Genomic DNA, 14849 nt, shown 5'->3' with positions numbered 1-14849 from the left:
TGGATCTCCCAGCACAGTGCTTGAGGTCTGCTAAGGGACAGATTGCCTCCTCAAGTGGGTCCCTGACCCCTATGCCTCCTGACTGGGAGACACCTCCCAGCAGGGGTCGACAGACACCTCATACAGAAGAACTCTGGCTGGCATATGGCAGTTGCCCCTCTGGGACAAAGCTTCCAGAGGAAGGAACAGGCAGCAACCTTTGCTGTTCTGCAGCCTCCACTTGTGATACCCAGGCAAACAAGATCGGCAGTGGACCTCCAGCAAACTCCAGTAGACCTGCAGCAGAGGGGCCTGTTAGAAGGAAAACTAACAAACAGAAAGAAATGGCATCAACATTAACAAAAACGACGTCCATACAAAAACTCCATTCAAAGATCACCAACATCAAAGACCAAAGGTAGATAAGCCCACCAAAGTGAGGAAAAACCAGCGCAAAAATGCTGGAAATTCTAAAATCCAGAACACCTTTTCTTCTCCAAAGGATCAAAACTCCACAAAAAGCAAGGGAACAAGCCTGGACAGAGAATGAGTTTGATGAATTGACAGAAGTAGCCTTCATAACGTGGGTAATAACAAACTCCTCCAAGCTAAAGGGTCATGTTCTAAACCAATGCAAGGAAGATAAGAACCTTGAAAAAAGTTTAGATGAATTGCTAACTAGAATAACTAGTTTAGAGAAGAATATAAATAACATGATGGAGCTGAAAAACACAGCACGAGAACTTCAAGAAGCATACACAAGTATCAGTTGCCAAATTGATCAAGCGGAAGAAAGGATATCAGAGATTGAAGATCAACTTAATGAAATAAAGCAAGAAGACAAAATTAGAGAAAAAAGAATGAAAAGGAATAAACGAAGCCTCCAAGAAATATGGGACTATGTAGAAAGACTAAACCTAAGTTTGATCAGTGTACCTGCAAGTGGTGGGGAGAATGGAACCAAGTTGGAAAACACTCTTCAGGATATTATCCAGGAGAATTTCCCCAACTTAGCAATATAGGACATTCAAATTCGGAAGTACAAAGAACACTACAAAGATACTCTTCAGGAAGAGTAACCCCAAGACACATAATCATCAGATTCACCAAGGTTGAAATAAAGGAAAAAATGTTAAGGGCAGCCAAAGAGAAAGGTTGGGTTACCCAGAAAGGGAAGTCCATCAGACTAACAGCGGATCTCTCTGCAGAAATCCTACAGGCCAGAAGAGAATGGGGGCCAATATTTAACATTCTTAAAGAAAAGAATTTTTAACCCAGAATTTCATATCCAGCCAAACTAAGCATCATAAGCAAAGGAGAAATAAAATCCTTTACAGACAAGCAAATGCTGAAAGATTTTGTCACCATCACACCTACCTACCTAATAAGAACTCCTGAAGGAAGCACTAAATATGGAAAGGAAAAACCAGTACCAGTCACTGCAAAAGCATACCAAGTTGTAAAATTCATCAGCACTATGAATAAACTGCATCAATTAATGAGCAAAATAACCAGCTAGCATCATAATGACAGGACCAAATTCACACATAACAATATAAACTTTACATGTAAATGGGCTAAATGCCCCAATTAAAAGACACAGAGGGGCAAATTGGGTAAAAAGTCAAGACCCATTGGTGTGCTGTATTCAGGAGACCCATATCATGTGCAAAGACACACAGACTCAAAATAAAGGGATGGAAGAATATTTACCAAGCAAATGGAAAGCAAAAAAAAAGCAGGGGTTACAATCCTAGTCTTTGATAAAATAAAGCAACAAAGATCAAAAAAGACAAAGAAAGACAAAGAAGGCCATTACATAATGGTAAAGGGATCAATGCAACAGGAAGAACTAAGTATCCTAAATATATACGTACCCAATACAGGAGCACCCAGATTCATAGAGCAAGTTCTTAGAGACCTACAAAGAGACTTAGACTTCCACACAATAATTGTGGGAGACTTTAACACCCCACTGTCAATATTAGACAGATCAATGAGACAGAAAATTAACAAGGATATTAAGGCCTTGAACTCAGATCTGGATCAAGTGGACCGAGTAGACATCTATAGAACTCTCCACCACAAATGAACAGAATATACATTCTTCTCAGCACCACATTGCACTTATTCCAAAAATTGACCACATAGTTGAAAGTAAAGCACTCCTCAGCAAATGTAAAAGAACAGAAATCACAACAAACTGTCTCTCAGACCAAAGTACAATCAAATTAGAACTCAGGATTAAGAAACTCGCTCAAAACCACACAACTACATGGAAACTGAACAACCTGCTCCTGAATGACTAATGGAGAAATAATGAAATTAAGGCAGAAATAAATAATTTCTTTGAAACAAATGAGAGCAAAGACACAATGTACCAGAATCTCTGGAACACGGCTAAAGCGGTGTTTAGAGGGAGATTTATAGCACTAAATGCCCACAGGAAAAAGTGGGAAAGATTTAAAATTGACACCCTAACATCACAATTTTACTTCTTTTTTAAAATTTCTTTTTTGGTATGTCTTCTTTTGATAAATGTCTATGTAAGGCTTCTGGCCATTTTAAAAATTGGATTATTAGATTAATTTCCTATAGAGTTTTTTCAGCTGTTTATAATTAGCTTATTAATCCTTTGTCAGGTGAGTAGTTTTCAGATATTCTTTCCCATTCTGTGGGTTGTCTCTGCAGTTTATTGATTGTTTCCTTGGGTTGTGCAGTAGCTTTTTAACTTGATGTGATCACATTTGTCCATTTTGCTTTAGTTGCCTGTTACTGTAGTATATTAATCAAGAACTTTTTGCACAGACTAATGCCCTGGAGAATTTCCCAACGTTTTCTTGCAGTAGTTTTATAGTTTGAGATCCTAGATTTAAGCCTTTAATCCACTTTAATTTGATTTTTGTATAAAAGAAGAGACAGGGGTTTAGTTTTATTCTTCTGCATATGGACATCCAGTTTTCCCAGCACTATTTATTGAAGACAGTGTCTTTTTCCCAATGTTTGTTATTTGCACTTTTGTTAAAACTGAGTTCACTGTAGGTGTGTGAATTTGTTTCTGGATTCTCTATTCTGTTTCATTGATCTGTGTGTCTGTTTTTATGTCAGTACAATGTTGTTTTGGTTACTATAGCTCTGTATATAATTTGAAGTCAGATAATGTGATTCCCCTAGATTTTTTCTTTTTGCTTAGGAGAACTTTGGCTATTCTGAGTCTTTTGTGATTTCATATAAATTTTAGGATCGTTTTCCCTATTTCTGTGAAGCATGCCATTGGTATTTTCATAGAAATTGCACTGAATGTGTAGATTGCTTTGGGTAGTATGGATATTTTAATAATATTGATTCTTCCTGTCCATGAACATGGAATAACTTTTTTTTTTTTTTTGTCTCCTTTTCAATTACTTGCATCAGTCTTTTATATGTTTGATTGTAGGGATCTTTCACTTCTTTGGTTAAGGTAATTCCTAGACAGTTAATTTTATTTGTGGCCATTATAAATGGGATTTTTTTTTTTTTTTTGAGATGGAGTCTTGCTCTGTCACCCAGGCTGGAGTGCAGTGGTGCATTCTGGGCCCACCACAACCTCTGCCTCACGAGTTCAAGCAATTCATCTGCCTCAACCTCCCACGTAGCTCGCGCACCAATGGGTTTTGACTTTTTACCCAATTTGCCCATCTATGTCTTTTAATTGGGGCATTTAGCCCATTTACATGCAAAGTTTATATTGTCATGTGTGAATTTGGTCCTGTCATTGTGATACTAGCTGGTTATTTTGCCCATTAGTTGATGGTAGCTGGGATTACAGGTGCCCACCACCATGCTCAGCTAATTTTTGTATCTTTAGTAGAGATGGGGTTTCACTGTGTTGGCCAGGCAGGTCTCAAACTCCTAACCTCAGGTGATCCACCTGCCTCAGCCTCCCAAAGTGCTGTGATTACAGGGTATGAACCGCCACACCCGGCTGGGATTACTTTCTAAATTATTTTTTTCCGATTGTTCACTGTTGGCGTGTAGAGATGGTACTAGTTTTTGTATGCTGCTTTTGTATCCTGTAAACTTTACCAAATTTGTTTATCAGTTCTAAGAGTTCTTTGGTAGAGTCTTGAGGTTTTTCCAAATATAAAATCATCATCTGCAAACAATAATAATTTGATTTCTTCCTTTCCAATTTGGATGTCCTCTATTTATTTCTCTTGTCTGAATGCTTCTCCTTTATTTTTTGGAATAGTTTGAATAGAATTAGTATTAGTTCTTCTTTCCATGTTTGGTAAAATTTAGCAGTGAAGGCCTTGGGTCCTCGGCTTTATTTCGTGGAAGACATTTTATTATGGTTTCAATCTTGTTAATTGTTTTTGGTCTGTTTGGGTTTTGGATTTCTTCATGGTTTCATCTTGGTAGGTTCTCTGTGTCTAGGAATGTATCTATGTCTTCTACATTTTCCAATTTATTGACATATTATCATTCACAGTAGCCATGATGATTTTTTGAATTTTCATTATCAGTTGTAATGTTTCCTTTTTCATCTCTGATTTTATTTATTTGGGTCTTTTATGATTTTTCCTAGTCTGGCTAAAGATTTACCAATTTTCTTTCTTTCTTTTTTTTTTTTTTTTGAGACGGAGTCTCACTGCATCGCCCAGGCTGGAGTGCACTGGTGCAATCTCGGCTCACGGCAAGCTCTGCCTCCCAGGTTCACGTCATTTTCCTGCCTCAGCCTCCTGAGTAGCTGAGACTACAGGCGCCCACTGCCACGCCCGGCTAATTTTTTGCATTTTTAGTAGAGACGGGGTTTCACCGTCTTAGCCAGGATGGTCTCGATCTCCTGACCTTGTGATCCGCCTGCCTCAGGCTCCCAAAGTGCTGGGATTACAGGTGTGAGCCCCTGCACCCAGCCCCAATTTTCTTTATCTTTACAACTTAACGCTGTTTGTATAAACAAATGAAAAAGCAAAAAGAAAACGAATAAAAACACTACAATTTAATTTTATCCTCCCACATTTTAACATTTTGTTGTTTCTCTTTATGTCTTATTGTACTGTCTATGTCTTGAAAAGCTGTTGTAGTTATTATTTTTGATTGATTCATCATTTGTTTTTTCTGCGTAACACAAGAGTAGTTTACAGTCCACCACTATGTTATATTATTCTGTGTTTTTCTATATAGTTATTATAACCGGTGTCTTTTTTGTACCTTCAGATGATTTCTTCTTTCTTATTAACATTTCCTTCTTTCAGATTGAAGTATGCCCTTTAGCATTGTTTTCAGAGATAGATCTGGTGTTGATGAAATCCCTCAGCTTTTGTTTTTATGGGAAAGTCTTTATTTTTCCTTCATACTTGATGGATATTTTTGTGGGATATATTATACTAGGGTAATTTTCTTCACCTTCAGCACTTTAAATATGTCATTCCACTCTTTCCTAGCCTATAAGGTTTCCACTGAAAAGACTGCTACCAGACATATTGGAGCTCCATTGTATGTTACATGTTTCTTTTCTTTTTCTGCTTTCAAGATCCTTTTTAAATTTTTGACCTTTGGAAGTTTGATTATTAAATGCCTTGAGGAAGTCTTATTTGGGTTGAATCTGCTTGGTGTTCTATTACATTCTTGTGCTTGAATATTAATATATTTCTTTAGGTTTGGGAAGTTCTCTGATATTATCCCTTTGAATAAACTTTCTACTCATTGCATAGGGCCCTCCTTTTCAGGGCAGTGGTTTCCCCCAGATCCCAGGCATACCCAAAGATGCTGTCTGGGAGCCAGGGATTGGAGTAAAAAACCTTAGCAGTTTACCTGATGTTCTGTTCTACTGTAGCTAAGCTGGCACTCAAACAACACATAGTCCTTCCAGTTCTCCCGTTCTTTTATAACAGGCAGAGGAGCCTCTGCCCCCTGCCATCATCACCATTGGTTAATGAGGGGTTCTGTGAGGCCACTGCCAATATTTACTTAAAGTCCAAGGCTCTTCTGTCAGCTTTTGGTGAATGCTGCCTGGCCTAGGGTTCACCCTTCAGGCTAGTGGGCTCCCATCTGGCCCAGGGCAGGTCCAGAAATGTTGTCCAAAAGCCTATGCCTGGGCTTCAGGACTGCAAGAGCTTACTTGTTTCTCTTTCTCACCATGGTTAAGCTGGTACCGAAGGTGCAGGAGAAAGTCCACTTTACTTTTCCCTTTGCTTTTCTCCAACAGGAATCCTTCACCATAGCATAGCCACAAGAGCTGGGAATGTGCTGGGTCACTCCTGAAGCCAGCACGTCTCAGAGCCCAAGGCCCACAGTGTACACCTTGGGTCCCACTGCTGGTTATTCAAAGCCCAAGGGTTCTTTAGTCAACAGGTGATTAATTCTGCTAGGAGTGGTTCTTTCCCTTCAAGACAATAGGTTCCCTTTTGGCACAGGGTGAGAAATGTCTAGGAACAAGGACCTGGAGTGGGAACCTCATGACTCTTCCTAGTGCCCTATACTGCTGTGCCTGAGCTGGTATTCAAGATGCAAGACAGTATCTTCTTTAGTCTTTGCTCTCCTCCCCTTAAGCAGATGAAAGGAGTCACTTTTGTTGCTGCAAGCAGCACTGCCTGGGGTTGGGGCATGGCTAGTGCAAGCACTCCCTTAGCTGCAACAGCTAATGTCTTCCTATGTTATGTGTCACTCTGGTCTACTGGCTTTTAGCCCATCTCAGCACTAGGAGTCACCTAGGAATTTCAGTTCTTATGTCCTAGACTGCCTTCAAGATTACCTAGGACCCCAAAGCACTTCAGCCACAGTGGCAAAACTTGCCCAGAAACTCAAGTTTTGACTGCTGGAATAGGCAATTCCCCTCTTCCTTGGGCTGGTCTAAATGTCCCCTCCATGAACCAGCACTAGCTGAGCCCAGCACAGATTTATTCTCCAATGGGACAAGTTAGTAGTGAGTTCAATGTAAAGTCCCCAAGTTTCTGTCTCCCCAAAGTGCAAAGATTTCTTCTCTGTGCTGCATGGCCATTGCCAGGGGTAGGGTTGAGGTGGCATTCAAGACTCTCTCTCCTGTCCTTCTCAATGCCTCTTTTGGTGATGTGAAGTTAGAACTATGCACTGTGATTACTCACCTGATTTTTGGTTCTGGTGACGGTGTTTTTCTGTGTGTATATAGTTGTTAAAATGTGGTGTTCCAGCGAGAAGGATGAATGATGTAGTCTTCTAATCTGCCGTATTGCTCTGCCCTGATTACTATTTCTTTATTAAAGTTCCCATTTTGTTTATGTATTGTTTTCCTGATTTCATTTGGCTGTATATCTGTGTTCTCTGGTGTTTTGTTGAGCTTATTTTGAATTATTAAAAATTATTTTGAAGTCTCTGTCAGGTGATGTGTAGAACTCAGTTTCTACTGGGTCAGTTGCTTATACTAGTCCTTTGGTGTTGTTTGGTTTGTCTCAGTTTTCATGATCTGTGTAGCCTTGCATTTGGTGTCTATGCATTTGAAAGTGCAAATACCTCTTCGAGGTTTTACAGACTGGTTTGGGAAGGTAAAAAAGTTCTTCTAGTTCTTCTCTTGGCTCTTTACATTGATGGGGTTGTCTCTTGTATGACATTTGAATGAGGATGGAGCTGAGGGATACTTGGGCAGGAAGGACTACCACTGGACCATGGCTGAGCAGTGCTGGAATAAAGTCAATGAGCTGCTTCAGGGTCCACACTCAAGACCAATATCTGCAGATCTGCCTCAGATGGCACAAACATGCATGCTTCCTTCTGGGACCCTGTGTAGGCAGAACTGTTCCTGAACCACAGCTGAAAATACCTGCATCCATGTTACGGGGCCATTTGAAGACCTACAGTCTGACTGCAGTTGATGGGTCTGCCTACTGGGACACAGATGGATGTGGCTTCTAATGGGTTCCCAGGAAGACAGGACTGCTTTGGGGCCATGGCACAGAGTATCTAGAATCAAGTAACAGAACCTCTTTAAAATCTGTGGTTGGACCAAGTTCTGCAGGTTTCACTCTGGGGACAGACAGGCATGTCTCCTGATGGGTCTCTCTGAGGGCAGGATTTCTCTTGGACCACAGCTACGATGGTCAAAAACTGGGTTGCAGGGACTCTTTAAGATCTATGACTGAACCAAAATCTACAAGTCTGTCTCTGGGGACATGAACTGGTATATTTCCCAGCAGGTCCCTGAGTGGGCAGAACTACATCCAGACTGCAGCTAAAAAGCACTGGACTCAGCTCAAGATCTTCAGGCAGTCAAAAGCCAGTAGTTCTGCCTCCAGGAACACAGATGGATGTGTCTCCTCCCATGTGTTTTGCAGGTACTGCTAATTGCAGGACCAATGCCAAATGAGGCTTTGGCTAAATCCACAAGGGAATGGGGCTGTTTCTCGGCTTATAACCAAAAGACTATTGAGCCTTCCACTAGGTATGATCTAGTCCTCTCAAAATGAACCTCCTCAGTCATGCTCCACTGGGGTTGTGCAAACCCTTACTTGAATACCAAAGCTCCCACAAAAGCATTTTTTGTCCATGAATGGCTGCCAGCTTATTATTGCTGTGGGGGAGAGATCAGAATATGGGCACTAAAGGTACTAATTGCTACGAAGTTGCCGTTGCTTTTGGTTGTTTTCAGTGGATAGTGCTAAAAATACGTAATTTTTTACAAGGGGAAAATAAACAATATTTCTCTACATACCTTTCCAATTTAAATGAAAGATTATGGTTTTTAATTAACACTATTTAAACTATTGTTTTATTTGTATCTCTTTTCTTCTGTCCTGAACATCTTGGATCATTGTAATATTAACATAGTGTTTGTTCTCTCACTCAGTCTATAGAGCAGCTGATTAATTCCATATCTCCTCCACTTTCCTTATCAGGTCTCTCACACTCTGGGACTACTGTGCACCCATGCTAATTATCTTGGGGCTGGATACCAGACAACTGGAGATAGCCCTTATGTCCTGAGTGCTTGAGAAATTATTCAAATTATCCAACCCACAGCAAGTGTATGAAACCTATCTAACCTCATCTCCCTTGCCACACAAAAGCTGCCCACTACAGATTCAGCTTGCTGTTAGCTATTCTGAGCTAACTCCCTATGCGGCACTGCATACGGAATTCTCTCTTTTGGTCCAGTAAGTAACAGGGACTTCTGCGTTTCAACTATTCAAGCGTCATCGTGTTGGGTACTATCAACAAAATAATTTTTAAATCTTATAAAACTAACTCTCTCTGAGTTTCAGAATAACACCATTATGACTATTCTGAATGAGATAAATAAATTGTAGGTATCTTTGTGGTTATTTTGTTTTTAGAATAATTCCCACTAGGGAAGTTCAGCCTAAATACTGTATTTTTCAAAATTCATCCCATGAAATAATTTGTGTAAGGTTATGTCAATAATTTGACACATAATTAGGCTAATGTGTTACAACTTGCTGTAATTTTAGGAATTTCTTTGCTTTTTTAAAAAATAATTTTCTCTTTAAATTATGCAATATAATTATGTAGTTGCAAAGTTAAATATATAAAACAAGATATATTAAGGGAAGTATACCTTTGATAATTGCCACCAAACTCTCTCCCATTCTGTCTTTTCACTATACGTTTCTTTTTTTTACCAATTCTTGGTTTCTCATCTCATTATTTCTTTATGAACAAGTGTATATGTACACCCACACACAGGCATGTACATATATTATTTTCCTTAACTTTTTTCTCATTAAAGGTATAACACTATGCACACTCTTCTACACCTGGCTTTCATAATTAATATTTTTCTGAAGATGACTTCATACAATATAGATCCATTGTTCTCATTCTTTTTTTAAAAAAATTAAACTTTACAGTTTAGAAAACTTTTAAATTTACAGAAAAATTGCAAAGGTGGAACGGAGAGTGCTCTTATATCATGCACCCACTTTCTTCTATTATTAATATGTTCGTTACCTTTAACGAACACAGACTGAGAAGTTATCACTAATGGAAATCCATACTTTATTCAGATTTTCTTCATTTTTATCTATTGTCTTTTTTCTTTTCCAGGATTCCATCCAGGATACCACATTTCATTTAGTTGTCATTTCTCCTTAAACTTCTCTTGGTTGTGATGGTTTCTTAGATTGTCTTTGTTTTTCATGACCTTGACCATTTTGAAAGCTACTAGACAGGTAAAGAATGTCTCCTTTTTGGGATTTGTCTGATGTTTGCCAAATGATTGACTGTTAATGCATATTTTGGAGGAACATCATAGAGGGAAAGCACCAATTTTATGATATCATATCAAGGTACATACTGTCAACATGACTTATCACAGTTTGTATTGACCTTAATCACCTCTCCGAGACAGTTTTTGACAGATGTCTCCACTGTAAAGCTACTTTTTCCCCTTTTACACACAGTAATTTTTGGAAAAAAAGCATTTAGCATGGCTTACCCTTGGAGTGAAGAAATAGGCTCTATTTCCTTGGGAGCTTAGGATCTGCATATATTATTTGAAATTCTTTTGCATGGGAGATTTGTCTCTTCTCCCCCATTTATAAATGATTACTCAGTCATGTATTTACATTGGTGTAGGCTCATGCATATTTGTTTTATACTTTGAATTATAACCAGATACTATTTTATTTATTTTGTTGCTCACATTGCCTTATGTTTGACTGTTGGAAGCCCTTTTAGTTGGCTTTTGTCCTTTTAAAAAACATCAAAGGAGTGGGTCTTACTTATTTGAACATTTCCCTACTTTTTGGCACAATGAGATACCCCAGCTTCATTTTATATCTTTCCTGCCCCAGTTATAGAATCAGCCATTTCTCCAGTGAACTCCATTGCTTTTTATTGGAGAATGGTATTAGAAATCAAGATCTGGGCACAAGATTGCTATTTGCATGTCATTGCTTCTCAGCCCTTTCAGCTTAGAGAACAAGGAGCTATATGTGGGTATATTAGCACATTTATATATACATATTCATGAATCCTTCTATATATAATCATCTTCATCTATATTATTTCATACCATTGTCTCCAACTTCCTGAATTACCACATGGTTAATTCCAGCTTCCTCCTCTTACTTATCTTTATATTTTCACTAATGTTGGGAGTTGAATAACAAATCTGTTAATCCAAGGAAATCAGCTTTATGGATAATAGTACAATGCTTATGGACAGTTTTTTTTAAAACTTTAGTTGACAAAATCCATTCATTTCTGGAGTTATATTTAGTCAACACTACTTTTCCCCAACTCCTTTCATGAGATTGTTTCATACATTTTTAATACATTTGGATGCCTTTGTCAGTCTACATTCTATGCTGGGATTCCCTGACCTCTAAAGTAATTATTTTTAGGGCTCACTCTTTGTAATATAAAGTTGTATGGGGTTTTGACTTAGTATAATATTATGTAGCAACTCTTATACTATCATGCAGAATAGTTTACCTCTGTTAAAAGAAAAAAGTTCCCTTCACATCTGGTAATCAGTGACCTATTTCATGGCTTTATAGTTTTATCTTTTCCAGAATGTTACAAAATTGGAATTGTACAGCGTATTAGTCCATTTGCATTGATATGAAGGAGTACTTGAGACTGGGTAATATATAAAGAAAAGAGATTCATTTTGACTTATGGTTCTGCAGGCTATAGAGGAAGCATGGTATGACATCTGCTCCTGGTAAAAGCCTCAGGAATCTTCCACTTAGGGCAGAAGGTAAAGGGGAAACCAGTGTATCACGTGGCAAGTGCAACAGCAAGAGAGAAACAGGGAGGTGGTGCCATACTTTTTTAAACAATCAGGTCTCGTGTGAACTCACAGCAAGAACTCACTCATTACTGTGAGGAGGGCACCACACCATTCATGACGGGTCCACTCCCATGACCCAAACACCTCCCACCAGGCCCCACCTCCATCGAGGATTACATTTTAACATGAGATGTGGAGGGGAAACATCCTAACCATATCATGTTTTTCCCCTGGTCCCCCAAATCCCTTCTTCTTACATTGCAAAATGATCTTGATTACTTTGAGGTTTTAGCAATTATGCAATTTGCTTCTTCATAATTTAGCAATTATGAAGAGGTTTCTGTTAACGTTTGTGAGGAGGTTCTTGTATAGACACAGGTTTTCAATTCAGTTAGATAAATCCTTAGAAGTATAACCATTGGATCATATAGTAAGAGTAACACCGGTGAAATTAATTTTAATAATACACTTTACTTAACTCAATATATCCCAAATATCTTCATTTCAGCATATAATTCATTTAGAAATTATCAATAAGATACATTCTATCATTTTTTTGTACATGACCTTTGTAATCCAGGGTGTATTTTGTAGCCTCAACACATTTCAATTTGGACTATTCACAATTTAAGTCTTCAATAGCCACATACGGTTACTGGCTACTGTCCTGGTAGGAATGCTATGGGCTAGAATTTTTTTTTAAGCTTATAGAGAACGTTGGAAGAGACAGATTCTATTTTTAATTCTGCTGGCAATGATATAAGTTTGTTACATTTTTATTTTAATCTATAGCTCTCAAATTATTAACGTCAAAAACAATTTGTGAATGTCCTTATATATTGTGAGAAGTTAGTATTTTTATATTGCTCCCAATTCTCATTTTCCAATGTTTATTAATTTAGTCTAGACTTACGGTTCCAATCTGTTATTGCTGATTATTTTAGCCACATAAAATACATTTTAATATTAGTTTTTGACTATTACTTATAATTTTGGTCTATCACACCCTATACTTTCATGAGAGTATCAAAATTACCTCAGTAATTTTTTGTTGTATCACAGTGAGGCACTTATACAAGATTTTTAGAATAAGGGACTATGATATATTAACCCCTAACAAGCATCCCATGGTAAACTCATTTTTGTTTCTTCTGTTTTTGTTGTGGGCCATTTCTCCAATTATTAATTTTTATTTTTAATTATTATGGGTATATAACAGGTATATTTATTGATGAAGTATATGTGATGTTTTGATATAGCATACCATATGTGATAATCATACCAGGATAATCAGGGTATCCATCACTTTAAGTATTTGTAATTTCTTTGTGTCAGGAACATTCCACTTCCACTCTTTTAGTTATATTAAAATATATAGTAAATTACTGTCAACTGTAGTCATCCCCTCATGCTATCAAATCCTAGATCTTATTCATTCTATCTAACTATATTTTTGAACCAATTAACCACCCACAGTCCTGCCACCTCAGCTTCCTTTTCCAGCCTGTGGCAACCATGATTTTACTCTCTCCATGAATTCAATTGTTTTAATTTTTAACTCCCACATATGCCACTTCTCCAGTTCTTATTAGGGGAATGCTTTTCTTACTCAAGGAGCACAATTATTTTCTTCTTGTGATGGCTTTTCTCAAGAAAATAGTAATAAATGTCATTATAAGATACCCAGCAAAAGTTTTTAGTTTAATCATCATTGCAGGTTTCTAGAAAACTTTTGATGTTGGAGTTTTTTTGTTTTTTTTTTTCTTTAGTTTTGTAGCTAGGTAATCGGTACAGAATGGAACGATGGTTTAGGCCTGTTACAAAATCATACTTCTTGTAGTTGTTAGAATAATTTTTCTTCTTTGAAAAGTGGTTTTATCCAGCATGCCATTTTCTTCCATGAATTTACAATTTAGCTTTTGTGTTAACAGAAAACCTTATTAATCCAACATTGCTTTATTTAGGATAGCAAAAGGACTGCTAGTCCCTTGATATCTAGATGCTCTGTTATTGTATTTAAAAATTTAGATAATCTCAAGAAAGTTAATTGCAATTCTGTTCCCCCTGCCTTCTTTGGTCCCCTGTGTTAAGAATTAATAAGATTTTTACTGTATTATTTTAGCATTTTTCTGATACCAAAATTAAGCTTATAAAATTGTCATTTCTTGGGTAATTCTTGTTTAATTTTAAATGATGACAGTTTTCTGATTATTATCAAATGTCTACTTGTTCTCCAGGATGTCTTAAATTATGACCAATATCTATATACATAATTTTAAGAATTTATATTTTTGTTTAATTAAATATATTTTTACAATTTTACCAAAAAGATAAATTAGGAAGTACTTATTTTCTTTCAAATCTATTGTTCTCTTTACAGAAAGAGTCACTATAGATTTTCTTTAAGCAACACACACACCTCATACCAGAATGCTGAAATACGGCTTATCTGGGCATGTTTTCACCCAGAAAGGCAGAGCAAATGGAGGAGAGAGAGTAAAACGTGAGGGAGGTAACTGGTAATTGGAGAAAAGGAGGGGAGGAATCGAAACCATAGCAAAGGGGGTCTTACCTTAGCAATTAGGAGCTCCATGTTTTCTATAAATATCTTTAACCTTGAGATGATTAAGAGTTAGCAAAGCCTGACTGGCACTAACTTAGGAAAATTAAAGATTTCCATAGTTATGGATAAGATTCTGACAAACTCAGAAACATCTATGCCCATTTGCCACCTCACCTGTGATCACTGTGAAAAGCTAAAATAATGTAGAAATATACCTGAGCTTATAAATTAGGAAAGAGTAACATTCAAGTGCTAGCCCTGAGCTTGCATCCCACCACAACTCACTGTGTGCTAAGAAAAACTAATGAAATGAAATCAGTACCTAGACACAGGCAGGACATGTTTCTGAATGTTATGGATTTAAAAGACAGTAGGAACATTCAGGCTAAAATATGGTAACAAGCCAAAACAGAAACATTCTATATGGATTACAAAAGCCAACTGGACTTCAAACTTCTCTCAAACATTAACCTTAAAATAAAATCTACGTAGGTTTGTCTAGCTAATTTGTCCACTTCTGAAGGACACAGAGATGATTGCTCAGTTATGAAAGCATAGACAGTAGAAAAAGCATGTGCCTTATTGAAGATTTTCTTG

Source organism: Colobus angolensis, unplaced genomic scaffold (assembly GCF_000951035.1).
Source record: "Colobus angolensis palliatus isolate OR3802 unplaced genomic scaffold, Cang.pa_1.0 Scaffold190, whole genome shotgun sequence".
NCBI lineage: Eukaryota > Metazoa > Chordata > Mammalia > Primates > Cercopithecidae > Colobus > Colobus angolensis.
Note: the sequence above shows the minus strand (reverse complement) of the source record.